The sequence below is a fragment of the Vidua macroura genome, chromosome 1 (assembly GCF_024509145.1).
Source record: "Vidua macroura isolate BioBank_ID:100142 chromosome 1, ASM2450914v1, whole genome shotgun sequence".
NCBI classification, from domain to species: Eukaryota; Metazoa; Chordata; class Aves; order Passeriformes; family Viduidae; genus Vidua; species Vidua macroura.
The window spans coordinates 45,447,602-45,467,699 of NC_071571.1; the positions used below are offsets into that span (position 1 = coordinate 45,447,602).

A 20,098-nucleotide genomic window follows, 5' to 3' on the forward strand; every position below is an offset into this window, starting at 1 on the left:
ATCTGAGTACATCCAGAAGCTAGAAAACAGTGTCAATAACTCCAGTTCTTTCCTCTTTCCCAAAGAATTTTGTTTTGCATTTATCAACTCACCATACTCCTTTTTTTTTTCTTTTCCAAGGGATTGGTAAAGTTTAGGCAAAAAGAAGTGTTCTTGGAAGCTGCCTTTATTTGTTTATTTTCTCTGTAGTACAGAAATGAGTACATCTCCTCTTCTTAGATTATTCTGCAGTATTAGGAATTGATCACTCTACCTTTTATCTCAGCCCACATTTCAGAATTAAGGTAAGCTGATCCCCTTCCACTCAAAAGTAATTCTTCCTGCATCTTCCCCAATTTATTCAATTACAAAGGTCTCAGACAGAGCATAACCTCACTCATGTAAATCCAGAGTTGTACTGTTTTTCCAGTGTCAGAGTAAAATTTAGTCTTCAGTGCCACAGAAGAAAATTAATGGTTTCACAGCCCACACTTTCTGAGCCAGCATAACAAGGAGTTTAGGATGCAGTGTTTACAGCCTTTTCCCTTAAGTTATGGAGGATAAGGAATGCCGTACAGAGATTTTAATTTTCAGGATGCCATTCTGCTCCTGCAGTTGCCAGTGTGATTAAAAAGCAACTGCCAAAGTCTGAACTCGACTAAGACTGGGGAATTTGTGTTGTCAATAAAGTTCAGAGCAGGTATTTTAAAAGACAGAATCCCCACCATTATTTCAAAGCATGTGTTCAGGTTTCAAGGAGAGAGATACCAAAATCAAGTAATGTATATAATAACCAGGTCATCAAAGCCTGGTTATTATTCATTTAAAAATCAAACTTTTCTATCCTCAAAGTTTGTATGGCACTGTTTTTCTGACTCTCCACCAAGTAAGTAGGTTGTAAGATGTGACACTTATCAGATTTTGTTGTCCATATGAAGTCAGAGCAAATCAAAGTTATAGTAAGGAAACGAAATCTCTAAGCCTAATTCACGCTTTTCTCCCAGCCCTAAAGAAATTATCAACCAGCAAAACTACTGGGATTTCTTCCAAAGCTAGGTTATGTACGGACCCAACACTGACTTTAGTAGTGGTGTTTTCTCTTCTGAAGAACCCAGAGCAGCATTCCAGATGCTTCAAATAGCTCCACATGTATCCAGCTCCCAGTCCTTCACAGCTCCGGACAGACAGCCGGTGACTGAGCACTCCTGGGTCACCGATGGATGTGGACGCGTCCCTAGGGACCAAGCTGTGCTGGGTCAACAACTCTGGTGGTGACACGCTCTGGCTCCATCACCTCTTGCTGGCAGGAGTGCTAGGCTGCTCTGCCACGGGCATCCTGTGCAGCAGGACCCTGCTGGTTGTTTCTATGGCTGCTCCTGTCAAGGCTAGTTAGCTTTGCCAACCCAAACTCAATCACACTAGCACTTTATTTCCACGAATTTGGCCTCAGTATCTGGAGTGAGACAGACCCTAATACTGCTGAGTGACCATACACAGACTTACTTTTTTAATCCCTTCCAGATTTCTTCATGCCTGCTTTCTTCAGAGTCCCTGGGACTCACTTGGACCTCTGAGAGTCCAGCTTGAGTGAAGCTGAGGCAGAGAGTGGGACTGGCCTCCTTTTTCCTTCAGTCTTGCCATGTGTCCCCAAACTAACAACTCTGCTGCCTTCAGTAAATACTGTGGCCTGCTGTTATCACTGAAAAGCTCACTGCCTGACTTGCCTGCAGACAGAAAGGGGCCTATATAATAAAAGGAGGAGGAAAAATTAGCAATAAGGCTGTGCTGTGACACAAATGATAGGCAGCAATGATAGCAGAGGCATCCATGGTGTAATTTGCAGTGACACAGCACTCACTGTCAGGCTCTGCACCTTACTGAGGGATAAACCCTTAGACCAGTGAAGTCACTCACAGTGTTGGGTCTGAAGCACATTACTTTTTCAGAGGCTCCTCCACTTCTCACTACCTTTTACCAGCTCTCAAGTATCCAGAAGATACAGCAAGGACTACTTTAGGTGAAGCCTTGGATTAGTCAGAGAGGTTGCTTCATAAGAAGGAAAGACAATTTCTCCTCTCCAGGATTCAGGCTACTGCCCTAGTAAGACTTATAAACATCTCTTGGAAACCCAGAACAGGAAAAACACAAAACCCAGATGTTGCTTACTGTAGTTCTGACTCACAATGAAGCACACCAAGTAGGTTTTCAGAGCATTATTATTATTACTATTGTTGTTATTGTTGTTATTGTTACTGTTATGGTTGTTCTTATTATTACTACTACTATTAATGCAGAGTGAGAATGAAGGTGGTATTGTTCACATATTGAAGAAGATGAGTGCTGTCCTGCATTACTTATTGAGATCTTAGTATTTTCCAAGGGCACTAGCTTAGCCAAAATGAAAATTCAGCATCAGAGTCGATGGATCTATGGCTGGTCTAGCCTACACCCTTCCCCTGACATCAATCCCTACTGCTGTATGAAGGACTGAACCATATCACCCAGCACAATAGGAGTCACATGGTTATAGATGTTCCCTTTGCTCACAGTGGATGCTCACAGCCCTGCCAGCACAAGGGGAAATTAGACATGTGATAACGGAGGATGCTCTTGAGAAAGTTTGACTGAGAGATCCACGTTTTGCAAAATTAAACCACAAACTATGGATAACTCAAATCTAGATCTGATCATATCTGTATCCCAACAGTCTGCCAGGGAAAGAGGACTCCAAAAAGAGGTCTTAGTTTACCTCTCAAAAAGGTCCTAGTTTACCTCTCCAATGTAAGCAAATACATGGACAAGTGTATCAACAATGACTAGATTTTGTTTCAGAAACCTTTGGTGGTTTTAGGAATTTAAAAGTCCAGTCAACACCATGAAAGGCCTTTTCCATACCCTCCAAGAAGCTACCCAGAGATTTGTCAGTTCTGTTCCATGAAAGAGGAATCTGACCCCAAGACATGGTGGTGCTGCATGGGCCTCACTGTTTCAAGGATTTCACAGAAGAAGATGGCTGAGGTTCACTTATTAGGTCTATTGGTCACCTGTAAAATTTTTCAGGACTCTCTGTCATGACATAAGCAAATGCAATTATATTGCAGATTAGAAACCACCACGTAGAATTTCAGAGCAAATGTCTACTCTTTGTTCCTGCCTTCTTCAGGAATAATGGAGATCCACTTTTAAAGTAATTTATCCTCTTGATCTTTGCAGTTTGTCTCCTTTAGAGACCTGAGGACATTGCAAGATACGTGCACATCTGTTTCCTGAATCCAAATATACAGACAGCTTGCTCTGTCTCATTGTATGTATGAATCTGTGTGCAATAAAAACATTATTGTGTTATGCATACACACATACACACAGAATATACTGTTGGTGGTTTAATCGAAAGCCTTAAATCAAAACCATCAGAGGTATCAAGATCTCAATTCTGCAGGCTCACATTGCATGGGAATTCAGCATAATTTTACAACATTTTCCCTGGTGGGTTGCTCTTCATAGCACTTTTCTAAATGAAAATTGTTAGCAAAGTAGAGTAGACGAGGGCTTGATTATCTTCTGCAACATGGTGCCAAATTTTCAGCAGAGCCAGAGTTAAAATAGCAGAAGAGGAAAGATGAATCATGGAATAATTTTATCTGGAAAAGACCTCTAAGACTGAGTCCAGCCATTAACCTAACACTGTCAGGTCCATCATGTCCCTATCTATGCATCTTTTAAATACCTGCTGGGATGATGACTCATCCACTTCCCTGGGCAGCCTGTTCCAATGCTTTACAACCATTTCAGTGAAGAAATTTTTCCAAACATCCAATTTAAACATCCCCTGGTGATACTTGATTCTATTTCCTGTTGTCCTATTGCTTGGTACCTGGGAGAAGAGGCCAACTCCCTGTTGACTACAGCCTCCTTTCAGAAAGTTGTAGAGTGATAAGGCATCCCCTGAGCCTCCTTTTCTTCAGGCTAAACATCCCCAGTTCCCTCACCCACTCCTCATCCAGCCACTCCTCTGAACTTGTGCTCCAGACCCTTCCCCAGCTTCATTGCCCATCTCTGGACATGCTCCAGCACTTCAATGTCTATCTTGTTATGAAGGGTCCAAGACTGAACACCATATTTGAGGTGGTGGCCTTGGGGCTGTGCCTTAGCACAAGCACTTCAGCCCATGGTACAAGGTAAACTTTGTGGAGTGATGGCAGTAGCTGCCAGCAGAGTTATCTGATTGTCAGAATAAACACATAGTCCTTGTGTGAAGACCTTATGTAAGCCCATGGGTGCTGAGTGTACCCTGCTACATCCCAGCAAACAGCCAAGCTTGTGTCTGCATAAAACAGCTCAGTCCACGTGTAATGCCTTCAGCAATTAACTTTCACATGTTAATTATCTGCTTTTCTGTCATCAGTCCGCTTCATTACAGCTTTTTGCTCTTTCATCGCTCAAGTCTTACTAAGCCACAAACTTCTCTTTTTGTGGTTGAGAAAGTAAGCAGCATGTCTTGATCACTTAGAGCGTCCATTAGGTAAGGAGTCCCAGGGGGGATTAGTGCTTTGCTACTGCTGTCTCCACTGAGAGATAGAGATGAGCAGAAGTTCAGGCAAAACACAATTTTATGGTATTTTAAGCAACTAAGCCTCAAAAGGTCTGCAAAATACTTCCAGGCAAGATACAGATGGGTGACCATACTGTCACCTCAGAGAGATTCTGAGCTGTTCAGTGTCATTTTCTGAGGTACATTGGACTGCAAGAAGGAAATTCCTGTAAGAGTATGAATAGTGATTAATTAGATATCTTCTTGCACTGCCATATCAAACCAACATGAGAATCACCCCAAAAAAAAATAAGGCTGAAGGATTGGGCAGATAAGAAGTATAAAAATGTATTGCTTTAAAAATGTTTCATTTTCATTGCACACGGATTTTTCTAGAGGAATCCTGCTGAAATTCACTAAAATCCACTACTCCAGGTTTACACCACTGGGATCAAAATCTAGCCCCCCCTCCATAGGAAGGGCTCATTAAGGTGTCTGTGATGACAATCACAATGTAAGGGGCCTTCTTCTGTTAATAATTCTTTAGTATCAGCTTTTTGAAGTATTCCAGAGACCTGAAAGAAGACCAGAGCTGCCTGGAGCTGCAAAGGAAGCCAAATTCACAGTCCCATCTTATCTCAAAGTCTATTGCTTCTGCCTAGTGAAGTGTCTGTGTTCTCATTTAGAGTAAAGGCATCTGCAGGTAAATTGCTCTCTGCTCAGTCGAACGGACCAATTTCAGTTTTCATTTCTGAGTGCATAAATCTTAGGCTCCCTTTTCTGACAACATTGGGCGTTTCAGCGTAAGAAATTTCACCCAACAAGCTCAAGACCCTGAATGGTTTCCTCACTTAGTTTCTCCTTTTGGAGTCCTAGAGTTTGATCTTAGTGTGAAAGCAGTGTCTCAAGAGGCACAGGAAACTTACAGCAGATGTCAGCAGCTTACCCACATGAGACATTTCAAAATGCAAGGTGCAACACACCAGCATCATCTGTGTTCAGCCCGACTCTGCCTTTGGAATTGTGCAGTCAGTTGAGAGCCAGAATGGGCCCAAAGTGGCTTGGCTTGGTGCAGGACAAAAACAAGGAAGGAAAGGGAAGACTGAAAAACATCTACCATGTGGGCTTCTGTTTTTATCATCTGCAAAAGAATGTTCTTTGTCTAACAGCTGGTTTTTTGCAAAAGGCTTTTGCTGCAAAGGTATTCTTAAAAAGCTTTTAATGAAGCAGTTTCAGTAATTCAACAGATGACAGCAGGAAGAGGTAAAATACATTTAAGTTACTGTTTCTGTCCCCTCCTTCTGTCTCTCTGTTCTAGTGACTGACACTACCAGCATGCAGAAGGAGCACCACCATCCTCCACTCAGCAGCACAAATGCTAAGCTTTCTGAGACACACAGGCATTGTTGTTTTCCACTGCAAGAGGGTTATGTGTGGATATATGCAAAAAGGAAAGGTTTGTTTGCTACTGCTGATTTGGTAAGACAAATGTAACAAAAAAGGGAGACCACAAACAAAGCAGACAGGTTGTGCAGGCTGCAGAACCCTGCTGATACCTGTGCAAAAGATTGTTGTTTATCCAGGCTGGATGGCTGCACTTTGAGACTCCAATTCCATGCTTTAAAAGGGGGGCTCACTTTGTTCTCTGCATTTCTCTGTTTTCTGACCTTGATGCTGCAAGGAGGGCAGAGCAATTAGCCACTTTTCCACACCAGTACTTGTCAAAATAAGCAAGATAAATAAGCAGCAAGTGAACAGCTGTTCTTTAAAAAAGCACCTGGGATGGGGCTGGGGGAAAAGGAGGTAACTTAGCAGGTGTTTAAGGGTCTTGCATCCAATTGATCAATTAAGGCTAAATTCAAAGACAGGTATTTACAGACTAAAATAATTTCAGAAATTAAGGCCTGAATTGTTAGGACCTATCATAAGACATTTGTATGAAGATCATAAATGAGTGATCAAGAAGTATTCATCATTGGAAAGAAAAGGGAGAGCTCCCTCCTCTCCACTGACTGCCAAGGAGGTTCCGGGAGTGCTCCTCTAATGAAACACTCTGAACAGAATGTTTGAGGCTGCAAGTTGGCTACAGAGGACATGATTACTAAACTTGTCTGTTGTATTCAGGCTAGCGATTAGACAAGAACTCAATTATAGGTCTCACTGCAACAGTGATGGTACAGCAGGAATCTAGTTGCTATGAAGATGTGGAGGCTCTCTTGGATGCTCTGGAATGTGCATGGGGAATTATGTGCAGAAGAAGGAGCCAGTCACCCTGAGGAATGGAAATAAGAGAGCAATAACCAGAAAGTACTGAAGAAAACCCAGGCAGTAGAAGACAGAGGTCAGCATTTGGTAGCTCTCAAACTACGTGGTGAGTCTCAGTCCAGCTCCCCGTGCCTGACCTTCGTGGTCAGTGATGCTGAAATGAGAGGGCCATTCCCCATTAGAGTGCCTCTTTCTTGGGACACGCTTCAGCTCTATGGATCTGTCTGTATACACTGCTGTGGAGGAGGAGATGGTGAGTTCATAAAGGCACCCTGTGAACTGCAGAGAATGGTCTTGTCAACACCTGTCCTTCCAAACCCTCACTCCCACAGTGCTTTTTTCAAGTATATTTAAAGCTCCCTTTCACGTAAGTGGCAGTCTCCCTTCCCTCCCTCCTACAGGTTAGGTTAAAAGGGGCAGGAGGTCCTTTTCCATATTGATTTGTTTTCCTGACCTTTCAGATACATGCAGAGAAGATCAGCAAAAAGGCACTGGGAAATGAGAAGAACAAAAGCACATTGCTTGTGCTCATTCAAAGAAGTAAGACAAACATGAGATTTCTCATTGAGTAGAAAATAAACTGTCTTCTGAGGAAAAGAAGAAGCTGCCTGTGCAGAGAAGGGACTGTGTGGAGTACCACTTTGCACTGCAACACTGATGGAGCAAGCTATGACAATGGAGAATACGCCTTCAGAGGGCAGTCATCTTTTCAGAGGGTTTTTTCCCTCTTTATTTTAATTTTAATTTAAAGGAATTTAATTTAAATAGAAAAATTCTCCTTTTGAACAGAGGGGAATGAGATAAATTATTTTAACATCTTTACAATTATTTTTACAATATTTACACCCTGCTATTAAGCTGGTCCTCACCACAGTGCACTGTGTGTGTGGCACCCTCATGTGTGGATTTGGTAAGACATAAAGCAGACACCCTGATTGCTAAAACTCCCCTGACACTTTCTCACAGTGGCTTGACCAAATTCTAAGCTGGGCAGTAACATTTTTTTCTTGCTTAATTCCTCCCATGAGTCCAATAAGGTTTGATTCTCATCTTCCCTGCCATATCTTGCAGCACTGCTTTGCCTTGCTGTATTCCACGCTAAAAGCAGACTTAGCACAGCAAAGAACAGAGAAGTTGCTACAAAGCCTTTACCAACCTCACAGGGACATGGTGAGGATTAATTAATTGCTTATTCAGATATTTCATATCCTAATGTTAATTAATAGTACAATCATAATAAAAACTGATTCTTACATTACCAGAATCAGTTACTGAAATCCCCAGTAAAGACAATACAAGCTTCCTACTAACAAAAAAATCCAAGCCTGTATTCCAGTCTCACCCCTACTGGGAGACACAAAAAAATTAACCCAGGGTAAGTTTTACAGTCAGTAAGTTATATCTCATTAAAGACCTGCATAACATTCTCTTTCATAATTATACTGAAGCAAATTAGGATAATTTTAATTCTGAAGAGAAGAATTTAAGGAATTCATCAATTTTTATGGCATTGATAATCCACTTTCAATTCACATATTTTGTTAATTCAGAGTAAGTTTTTCTCAGCCACTCTGCATAAGCAAATCCTCACTCTAAAGCCACCACCTCCTGTCACAGATACTCATCAGCAGTTTTTCTAAGTTCAGTAACTTTGTGCATTTCTGAAGGTGGGAATGGTCGATGGTTTCTTCAAATCCTCAGACCTCTGGGGACATCTAAGATTTCAGCACCAGAGAAATGAAGGCACTGAAGAGGAGATTCCCATATCCCCTTGCTCAAGATGTTACATAGGGCTGCTCCAAACTATACTCCAGAGGCAGCGACCCTTGATGTCTGTCAAGCACAGGACAGGCTGCAGGTCCCCCAGTGCCATTCCTTCCCCCACCTCACTCATGCACAGTGCTCAGAGGCAGCAGAGATCAATCTCACCCTGCAAAATTACTTCTTCATGTACAACGTCCATCCCAAAGGAGTCTCCCAAGGAGCACTTGTCTTCATATGGTGGGATGAGATGTAGGATTGAGAGTTCTGTCTAATTTTCATACCAAGAATACCTGTCAGGTCTTCAGGACCTCCCCGCAGGCATAACTTCATTGTTTCAGAGATAGAAATACTCTGTCAAGTTTCAAATCCTCTCGAAGTTGTGACTAACCCATTCCACTATTGCAGTGCTACCAGGGAGGTCTGCTGAAAGATTCCAACATGCACGCAGAGAACCCACAAGTGGGAAACCTAAGCAGACTACCCTGACATGCAAAGAGCCAATTCTCAATTCAAAACAACCAAAACAATCCTTTCCTTTTGTCCCCAGGCACTGAAATTCTCTCAGAGAGTGGCATTCTTTAAAAAGAAGAGCAATCAGATATAAATCTCAGCGCTGAAGCTGACTCCTGGGCCCACACTGCAGGACGAGTTCACCTGTGAGGAGAACGCCTCTGTTCCCTGTGGGCTCACATCAGGGTGATGTGCTGTGCATGGCTGCAGCTCCTCTCGCTGAATGTGGAGGCAGTGCCCTAAAGAAGGAAAGCAGCATGGCTTTGTGTGCAGTTAAATCTGACTTGCCATCAGGGATGTGTTTAAGATACAGGGGGTCCTGAGGCTACATGCCACTGATGTATTTTGAAGTTAGGGCAGATCTATTCATTGCTAAGCAAACCTTTTCAAATATGTTAGTGTACCCTGCATTAGCCACGGGAGGTGTTCAGGAGGCTACAAAAGAGCATTCATTAGAGATGCTCAGTGGTGAGGAACTGAAGTGCCTGTGCATTCTGCTGAGAGAGGAACAAACACACTGCTCAGAGCAGGTTTGTAGATATATACACCACTATAAAGTGCACCTACCACGGTGCTGAGTCCTTTTCAGCTTCTTTGTTCTAGCTTTCCTTGCATTTTCTCCTTTCTTTACTCACAATCCTTATTCCTAATTGCTCCTCTGTCTTTATCTCACTGTTTTCCCTTTTTCCTTCCCACCTCCAGCTGTGAGGTCATTCTTCTGCCTAGGTCTCAGCAGTGCTAGGAATACAACAGCAGCTATTCTGACACTTCACTACCTCTATAGTCCTCTCTGGCAGGACCCAAACACTTTCAGACACACAGGCCTCAGTACATATCAACTCCACACATTACCTGTACTCTGTTTTACTGACTGGTCACCTAACAGCTCTATTTTACTTCTCCCTAGATAGATAAAGAGGTACTGTAGGGTGGTGTATCCCAATCTCATTGCCCTCTGGAGTGGTCTTACTTACACTGGCTGTAGGTATTGTAGCTCTGGTGATATTCCTGAACCAGGCACCTCGATTAGATTTCCCTTTATTTAAGGGTACTCAGAATAAATCTGGGCTTCACACCCTGCCACCCTGAGGTACCTCTTGTACTAGGCTTGAGGTTGATATATTTTTTGCTAACTTAGGCTAAGGATAAATATGGATTCAATGAAGCTGTACACGTGCAGTCTGTACTGGTTTCAGTCTTTCCTAGCCATGGAGAAGCTCACAGCCACAGTCAACTGCATTAAAAAATCTATGAATTCATAATCTGTGAATTTTTGAGGATGGGGAACAATTACTGTGCAATGCTGTCCATGTATTATGCAAACTCTTGAAACCACCCAACTGGCAAGACAATGAAAGAACAAACATTTTGCAATAAAGTTCATTTTATTTGAAAGACCAAAAAGTCACATGTGCTCTCCTTTTAGCCTTCAGGACAGCAGAAAAACTAATGCCTTTTTCAGAACCACTGCTATTAAAAGAGAGGTGAGGGAGGGCTTTGTTTTTTAGCTGTCAGAAAGATATATTCACTTTTAATACATGTCTGTGCTACTCTACCATTATACAGGGGAGTTTCATTTTGGTGAGACTATGGTGATGTAGAATTTGCCTTTTATGGATTGTATGGCCTGTCACCTCTACTGTTAATCTAGATATTACCAGAAAAGGGATAAGCACAATAAAAATCTGTTTCTGTAAACTTGATCCACATTCATGCCACCACTCTACAAAATCACTGCTGGGTGTGGAGCCCTTTGGCTTATTATCCTTGGCATAAAAAATACCCCAACAACTAAATTAACTTATATTCTCTGATATAGAGACAAACTATATGGCTGCCTTCAAGACAAACTCATGTACTAGGCTAGATGTCAGGATGGTGACATATTGTGCTTTTTCTTTTCCTAGTTTAACAAATAGCTAACAACAGTTTTACACTGTTCATGTCTGCAGTTTTGCACAACTTGAGACTGAAGCCTCAAAGTGACTGGAACTGCTGGTACAGCCTGTTCCAAGTGTACAGATTGTACGAGGACAAATCTTGTGAGACCAGAGAGACCCAGATGAAGCAAACTAACTTCTGCATCCCTCAACAGGGATGAAAACATGTGGGCTATACCTGTCACCCTCCTCACACATTCTCCTAGAATGACCTGTTACTATCAGTAGCCCACTACCATCAGGGCCCAGCTTGGAATATCAGAGAAAAGGAATTTGCTCCTTTTTGGAAAAGGCAGGCAGCTAGTGTATTCCTGCCCAGCTTCTCTGAGCTTCTTGTGGTGCTGTACTCTACCTGTGCAAGGGCAAATTTTTGTAGCCCCCTTCATTGGTTTAAAAGGGTGTGCAGCAGACTAATTAGGTAGAAATAAAACGTGGATTCACTGTGGTGGGATGGTTGCAGTAGATACTGACTTTCATGCCTTTTGCAATCGGATATTATCCTGGGCAGCTGCAGTTGGAGACTGCTCTCCAAAGGCAAGAAAAAGGCATTCCTTGAAGACATAAGCTTTGGCTTCTTTCCAGGACAACAGGATCTACTTGATTAGACAGAGGTGTTTTGCCCACAACTTGCAGGACATTACATCTGCTTTGTTGAAAACCGACGTCTTTTATTTAGGTCTGAGCTTTGTTTGACCAAGTCAAAAGCTCCAGTGTCTTCAAGTAGCATGAGATAAGGGTTCTTAATCTTTTAACACATTCAGGAGCACAAAGTTCATTGAATTTCAGTCTTTTACAAAAATCTCTGGATAGTGAACCACAGTTTGCTCCATTCTGAGCTCCCCTTAGTAATTTGTTTCAGATTTTCAAAAATGTTTACCAAATTTAAAATTTCTCAGAATCCTTTTCAACTTTCTTTATAAAGGGTGGAAGTTTTCTGCTTTTTTTGTGTTGTTTATGACTATCAGTTGCAGCACTGATTCCTACCCTTCTATCATGCAGAGTGAACACAGACACCTTAATAATTCTTCAAGGCTTATTAACAGAAACCACTTCTTTTGTTCTACAAAATATATATGTGTTGCTTGCTGTTTGTTGGCCTCTGGTCAAAGAAAATAATAAATGAGCACAATACATTCAAGAGATGAGAGAAGAGAGATCTTTTGGATGTGAAAGTATTGAACAGCTAGCAATTTCAAAACCTTTTTCCACTTGCCCCAAATCCTCCTCCTGCCTTCCAGGATATCATCAGTCCTGGAGGCTGGGAGAAACCAAACAAATGACAGCTGCTGAACTCCAGCTTCTGCAAACCATCCAAGGATAATCTGCTCCTTTCCAGACCACTTCCGGGGGGAAAAACGCCCTTCAATTTTTAAGCGTACATTTGGTATTTGCCAAAAGACCGCATACAGTCCAGAGCTTTAAAACGATGCTGTGGGATTCAAAAGGGTATTTCCTGGCCATGATGATTTATGGTGCTGCATCAGCGATCAGAGCCCTCTTTGAAGAAGCAAGGTGAAGCCAAGTGGCTTTGTCAGGAAGTGAAATGCTCTGCTGAGTTATTCCAGCCTATGTGGATGAGTGCTGTTGGCTGCTAGGGCAGGGTCTCATCCATTGGGTGTTCAAAGGTATTCAGTGGACACTAAAGCCAGAGGAGGTGGAAGGACACATCCTGTGCTGTGTTCACTCAGAAACAGAGCAGGTACATGCATCCTAACCACACTCCCAAGAGGTAACAACAGATACAAGAAAATGGTTTCACCAGGTCTTCTGGGAAAAAAATATGCACACCACCCCCCCCAGCAGTCTTAAACACTGAAGATAAATACAGCAGTGTAGTCAGAAGAAATCCACTCCAGAAATACAAAATGCAGCCCAGGACTGAGAGCCTGGCTAAAATATCCTCACTTACCTGGGTGGAGAAAAAGCATGGAAAGAGCCTCCCAAGTTGCAGCCCAGAGAGGGGAAGCTGGGCTGAGGAAAGAGCCTTCCCCCAGGCATTTGTACCTCACTGAAGAACAACCCAGACATGTACATCAGACTTCAAAAACATCCACTGGCTTCTGCAAAACAGAAACTCTAGCCTTGAGCAGCTCCCTGCATGATGCCAAACACCTGGTGTTAGTATAGACCCTGCCCTGATGTTACCAACTAGGCAAGAAGGGGCATCTTCTTAAAGCCTATCCCCCTTCTTAAGCAAAAAAGCATTTGAAAATCTGGATTCTGTCACAAAAAAAATTCACTGACCAATCTCTACATTTTAATAACATGGCATAACAGAATATTTATGCATTTTGAGAAGCTGGGGTTTTTTTCCAAGCGAATGTTCCCTCCCTAAAACCTTATGCAAGCAGACTTTAATGCTGATTCTGTATAGCACCTGTAGGCTATCTGGAAGGTAAACAGTGACACAGACACAAGCAGCCTACCCCAAAGTTATGGCAATAAGAGATAATGATCCTGGCTGCAAAGGCAGAGGCAGAATACTATTCTTGCCACCATCTTTTTAAAGTCTTCTCTCAGCTATAAATCTTCTCCCGTCACCCGGCCTCTCTGTCCTCATGTTTACACAGGTGTAAACCAGGAATAAATTCATCACAGTTGGTAACGGGAATTTTCCTCCTTTGTCAAACAGTGGAGTGGCATTTTACCAACTTGATGGCAGGGTCACTTTGTTAGCTGGCAAAAAAAGAAAAGGTTCTTTCAGAACAATGTGAGATTGTGCTTTGGCCCACATATCTTCCAGCACTAAATGCCACTGCAGAAGGAAACAGCAGCACACAGCCAGCTGGTCAGCACATTAGTGTGGTAGCAGGGGGAAACAGCTGGAGCATGCCCCAGCCTCTCACTCATCCCCTCCCTGTTTCCTACAGCTTGTACCCAACCATAAAAACACCAGGCACTGCCTATGCATGAGGCAACAAAGCCTTAAGAGAGGTGAGGTGCACAGTGGAGAAAAATTATGTGATGACTAAAAGGCACTGTGGACTCCAGGGATGTGGGTGCTGTGTAGCAGCAGACAGTTCCGTCCCCAGTTTTGCACAACTTCCCACACTGCAGAGCTGGTAGGAGGCTCGGGAATCCTACAATGTTTTTTTTTGTAATTAAATTGTGCTGCACAGTGAGCTTTTGCTATAACAGGTCTGGTTGACTTGCCATGCAAAACAATCTGTTCAGACACCACCTCAGCATGAAAAATGACTGGAAAAAATACATCTAGAATTCATCTCACTGTGAGTATTTTTACTCTCCATCCTATTCTATCCCCTCCACCTTTTTTCTATCTCTTCTCTCTCCTTTTATGCCAATACATAACTGTAAAATGCTCATCTGGGTCTTTGACTTCTGGTTCCTGTGCTGTATGTCTTATGTTGACACCCCCAGGTGAGAGCAGAAAGAGGGTAGAAGCAGATGACTTTTTCAAGTTTTGTGGGGGTTTTAAACAGATGTTAAACCCTTTGTGGATGGTTTCATATGCTTTTTCTTCCAGTCCTAAGGACCTTTTAAAAGCAAGAAGTAGACAAAGGAAAGGAACTATTTCTGTTCAAATAAAGCAAAGTTTTAAATAAATGATGGTTTCCTGAGGAAACGAGATTTGCAGACCAATTCCCCAAACCACTTCTAGACTGGCTGGTCAGACTCAGCCAGGTTTGCCAAATGGGCAGACACCTCAGATTCTTGTGAGCTTTGAGGCAGCCATAACAGGAGAAAAGGTTCATGTTAGGTCATCCCCTGTACTGATAATTATGAAGGCTGTCACTATTTCTCTGGTCTCCTCATCCAGAGATGTGAGTGGGAAGGAAGAGCGAAGAGGCAGCTATGAGCAGTGTGGTTCCCAGGAGGAGTAAGGGGTGCAGTTAAGAATTTGAGGATGCTGCAGTGAGGCTTTAGCAGGCTTTGGGGAAATTTGTTACAGCTCCAATAGCCAGTTGGAGAGCACAGGGCCCTATTCTGTCTGTCAGGAGGCCAGAAAGTACTGTACTTGTGCTTCTTTTTCAGATCATAATAGCAGCACCAGTAAGTGCTGGTAGGACTGTCAAAGGAAGGCTGCTACAAAGGCCAGGGACGGCCCCCCAGTCTCATAAAATCTATCCCAATGGGAGCAAATAGGACTCTCTCATTATTCACATTGCAATGCAAAAGTCTGTTGCTAAGCTGCTCATCCCATTATCTATTTATGAAAAAGGGGAAGAACAACACAGTTTAGGGTTGAGGACATGAAGGCGAAGAACCAAGACTATGTTGGTTTTGTGTATCCTGACTATAATGGAAGACTAGGGTCACTTGTAGAAATTTGGGATGGGGAAAAGATTCTTTGGGTGAGTAAGTCCCTCTAACCTCTTTTCATTTGAACTTGTCATCCAAAAAGAAATAATACACCACCAAGCAGGTGTTTTCAGCAGAGAGGGGATCCCAAACTCACTCAAAGCACTGCATCTTAAACATAGAGAACTGCTCTCCTGTGTCCACCACCAGCCAGTTCCTCACTAGGACCAAAATGAGTAACCACTCCTGAACACAACTCCTGTGTGCTTGATTTTAACAAGACTTTAATAACACCTTTGCACCAAGACACACTCTGACCTTGAAGCCAGGGCTCCTCCAGACCTGGACCTACCACAAAGGATTGCAGGACAGTAAACTGTGGGACCTTTCCAACATTCCTTGCCTCTCTGCTGCACTGGAGATGATGTGCAACCCACTGAGTTTGATGCCAGATCCCACCATCTGAGAGTTCAACAGACACTCGGAGAGACACCTCCATTGGTAAACACACAAGGAAGGGTATAAGCATGCCACAGATACTCCTTTTTTCTTTCCCCCCATGCCTTTCCAGCCTCTGTACATGACACATACAGCTAATCATGATTGCAACCTTTGAGAGCCAATCAGTGATTTGCATTCTTTTCGTAATTATCCCATCACCTGCACAACGCAGATAATGCCGTGGGCCTGCTGGTGCTGTTCAGCAGCTACGTCCCCAGGTTATAAAATGAAGTGCTGAGTGGAAAATTTTAATGACTAGGGGCTGGTAAAATCTTAAATTGATGGCAATATATGGTGAAGTCACTTAAACAGTGTGAAATGCCCTTCTGGCTGGAAAGGGCTGGATGAAACTGTGGTTGATAAGTCGTTAAATTACATCCCATGGCTGGCTGCTTGTCTTGGGAAGGTACTGAATGATAAGTGCGCAAATTATCATTACTGCACAGAGCGAAACTATTTCCAGCAGAGATGATTTGATAAAAGAGAAGTTATTTATCATGATTAAAACTGGTACATTTGTACTTCTCCACATTGAACAGATCTTGAACTGGCAATCATCTTCCTAAAAGGTACCGCAGCCTGATTTAAAGGGTTTTATGACTGTTTTAATAGATGGGGTCTTCTCTCATGGAGAAAGAAGACTTTAATGTCTAAATTGCTGTGTTTCTCAGAATTATTTCCCCTTTCATTGAAAGCATCTTGATTCCATCCTTTCTTTCACACCCTTTCGTCATATTTGACTTTTCCTAAAAAGACTCCAAAGAAACATTCTTTCACAAATAACGAATAAACAAGCTGCCACATACAACAGTAGCAGGAGAGAGCTTTGCCTTCTGCACATTCATTTTGAGCCCTGCAGAGACAGAAAAGACTTAAAATAATTTTCAGCAGTTGGCTGCTCAGCAATGGAGGGGATTAGGTGGTAAAGTCACTTTTAGTGCAAGAGGTAGAATCAGCTAGGTCCAGCTATCACAGCTGGCAGACAGATTGGCCATCACCCAGAAGTGACCTTTTGAACCTCTCAGGAAGTAACGCAAATGGACTTCATATGAGCCCCTGTGAGCTATCATATGAAATACCAGCTTCCCACACAGTTCTACAGGGTACCACAGCTATGCTGGGCAAGGTGAAGCAAGCAGCATTCAGTGAGTTCAGTGGATAAATTAAGGGTGCTGTTCTCCAGTACTGTTATTGGCAGGATCTTTTACATCAGGTCAGTTAGATGGGACTATCTATGTGTCGTGGTTTGACATGGAAGTGAATTTTTTCCAGGAAGTTGGGTCAAACCAATCAGTGGTCAGGTTTGGATATTGGCACCTGGAGTGACCACTGAAAGTATGGACACGCCTCTGAGAACACAGGGGGTTAAAAGCAAGAACTCCCAGGAGAACTCTCTCTTTTGGTTCCGGTCGTCAGAGAGTGCAGACCTCCCCTGCCCGGCCTCAGGCTGGGTGGGGGAGGGGAAGCCACGCGGCCTTGCCCAGGTAGGCCGAGGGGGCTGAGGGTCTGGAACCGAGCCAGCTCCTGTGGACGGAAGGGTGGAGAGAAGGGGAGATGCCTTTGCCCCCCCCCCCCCCCCCCCAAGAGGGAAAGAGACAGAGAGCCTGGCGGCACCTGGAAATCTGCCGGCAGAGGAGAAGGAGAAGGGGGGGGGATGCCCAGCGTGGGAGACGGGATGTTGGACTGAGATATCAGCCGTCCAGGGAGTCTGAACTTTTAACCCTTTCCAGGAAATGAGGGCTTTTTAAAAGTATTACTCCTCCTTGATTTGTAGTGGAAGAGAGATAGTCCGGGAACTGAGATGTTAGAAGAAGAAATATTTAGGTGGGAAGAGATGATGAAGTAGCTTTGGCTGGACTTTTCTTGTTAGCCATGGACTGAACCAAAATCTCCTGCAATGGAGACTGCATTTTAGGGGGATGCAGTGGTGACCCAGGGAGACCTGTTTCAGCTTCGAGCAGCACAAGAATGGCGAGAAACGAAGAAAGCTGAAGAGGGAATGGTGATACCCTCTGTCTTCGGGAAGAAGATGAGTCCTGTTTTTGGACCCCTCGGCCCCAGGGGAAAATGGGGGGGACTGTAGTCCCAGGATGAGAAACTGAACTGTTGTATCTTTGGGTCCGTGGCAAAGCATCCTTAAAGGAGCCCTATGAGCAGTCTGTCCATGCACGGTGGTGAGAGCACTGTGACATGGAATGGAGAGTGTCACACTGGCAGATTTTTTCCGGGCGGTTGCCATGTGTGACAGGGAAACACAGGGGGGCAGCTGTGTTTCCTGGGGGTCTGTGGTACAAGAGAGACTTCTCTCTCCCTTGATAGTTTGAGTATAGATTACCTGAAGGGTGGTGATTTGATCAAGAATCCCGGGTGATGTTTCATGGCTGGGTGTTTTTAGAATTGGGAGGAGGAGGGGTGGTTTAAAAGGTCTTCATCCTGGATTTAGTTTATGTGTTTTCTGTATTAGTAGTAGTTTAATAAAGTTTTTTTTTCCTTTGTTATTAAGCTTGGGCCTGCTCTGCTCTGTTCCTGATAACATCTCACAGCATTTATTTAGAAAAGGTGCATTTTCATGGGGACGCTGGCATTGCGCCAGTGTCCAACCATGACACTATGGAATACCAGGACTGCCAAAAGAAGGTGGTGAGATCCATCTCTAGCACCATTATACAGTACTCCTTGAATGGGGAAGTGTCCAGTCATACTGCCAAGCCATTCCCTTTTCCATCCCTGAGGTCACAAGGGACTTGGCCCTGTTTTCTTTCTTGCAGGATAATGTTAAGCTGATAGTACACCAAGATAGCTAAACATGGCTCAGCCAGGAGACAAGAATAAATGCTACGCCTTCAGTGGGATTGCCAAACGTGCACAGAGTATGGGAAATCTAGTCTGCTGAACTAAAACCCATTTCCAGTATTTCTTGAAGTCCTCTGAGGAACCCATCATTGTTGATATCTTGGCATTAACTTAGATGTTTGCAGTCTCCTATTAGTTCAGCAGTGGCTGGTTTAGGTTTGATTATCAAATCACCTTATCTAACTTCCCATCTTGTTGCAGTGTGATGCCACCTTGGAAGTATTTGGGCTTAGCCCAGGTGTGTCAATCACTCCTCCTTTTCCCACCCTGACCCCTGCCGAGCACTGTCTGTAACTACTGGAATTCCAGAAGTGCGTCGAGTGATTGGGCAGATTAAAAAGATGCCCTCCTCCCCCGGGGGGGGCCATTGGGCCATCCAGGTGTCCTTTGTTCCTTGAGACCTCCTCTCCCATACCTGGTTGGTGGCTCGCTACCCCACCTCTCCTCCCCTCCCCCAGATAAAAGAGGGAGGAACCACGCGGTCCGGGAGTTCTCTTGGAGCTTTGCTATATTCAGAGGCTTGCAGGCCAGAATAAAAGCTCTGGATTAAAACCCTCCATCAGAACCGACTCCTTTCCTTCACCATAGCCTTAAAAGCTTCTCTGGCAGAGGAAATCCTGAGGAGTGGACCCTCTAAGAGAGGAAGTTCCATCCTGCCACCACCGGAGCTCCGGCTTGCATGAACTTGTCTCCATGTGCCCAGCTGCAACATCCAGCAAGCCAAAGGTGTCTCTGGGGTGAAACACCACAGTTGCCACTATTTGGTTCAGCAGCAGGGCCAGACAAGCCAAGGCACGTCCCGTTCTCGATATTGGTAACCACCAATACCGTCTGATACGGCCCAAGGAATAATGCACTTGATACATTTACCCTTCTGCAGTTCAGCCAAGCTTACCTCTATCTGACTACAGTTCCCCCTCCAAACACAGTCTCAGACTTGCCCTGAAGTCTTCCAGACAGGTGGTTTAGTACCAGTATAGGCATCTCAAAAAAAGTACCATTTTAAAAGGGGAAAGAAATTCCATCCATAACTATATCATGATAATGCTGCCATACTTACAGCACCAGTGCTTTCCAAAGCCCTCCTAGCAGATCACCAAAGGGAAAAAATGTCACTTTGCTCTGACATGATCCCTTCTGGCAAGATGCACATCCAAGGACTTAGAAAAGTTTTTCTCCTCTTGTATTGCAGGAGTTGAAATGCAACTACAGATTAATCCTTTCAGCAATTTTTTCTTTCTCTCTCTGTTTGTTCATTTATTTATATTTCAATCCAATTCTACACCCATGAAACTTTGAAATTCTTTAAGATTTTCTGAAATCTCAGAACAGGTTAAACCTCAACAATGGTTTATTCACAGGGAACATGTTCAACAAGACAAGCTTAAAAGAGTTGAAATTAAAGATCAATTAAATAACCAAAACATTTTTCTTTAAATCTCCATGCTTGCTAGACAAACAAGCACATGGCAGCAGTAGGATTTCATAACTA

At 43.5% G+C, this 20,098-nt stretch overlaps 2 long non-coding RNA genes across 3 annotated transcripts; one reads left to right on the top strand and one right to left on the bottom strand.

The window, feature by feature from the left end:
• Positions 1 to 4,640: 4,640 nt before the first annotated feature.
• Positions 4,641 to 6,967, bottom strand: LOC128811102 (uncharacterized). 2 transcript variants are annotated; one of them, XR_008438229.1, is made up of 4 exons: positions 6,913 to 6,967; positions 6,672 to 6,782; positions 6,067 to 6,184; positions 4,641 to 4,737 (listed from the first exon to the last, which is right to left on the bottom strand). It is a non-coding gene; the product is annotated as an uncharacterized LOC128811102 (long non-coding RNA). The 2 variants fall into 2 exon arrangements; XR_008438230.1 differs by lacking the exon at positions 4,641 to 4,737 and adding an exon at positions 5,508 to 5,575.
• Positions 6,968 to 7,066: 99 nt separating this feature from the next.
• LOC128811107 (uncharacterized) lies at positions 7,067 to 7,561 on the top strand. The gene is made up of 2 exons (XR_008438232.1): positions 7,067 to 7,142; positions 7,237 to 7,561. It is a non-coding gene; the product is annotated as an uncharacterized LOC128811107 (long non-coding RNA).
• Positions 7,562 to 20,098: the final 12,537 nt, after the last annotated feature.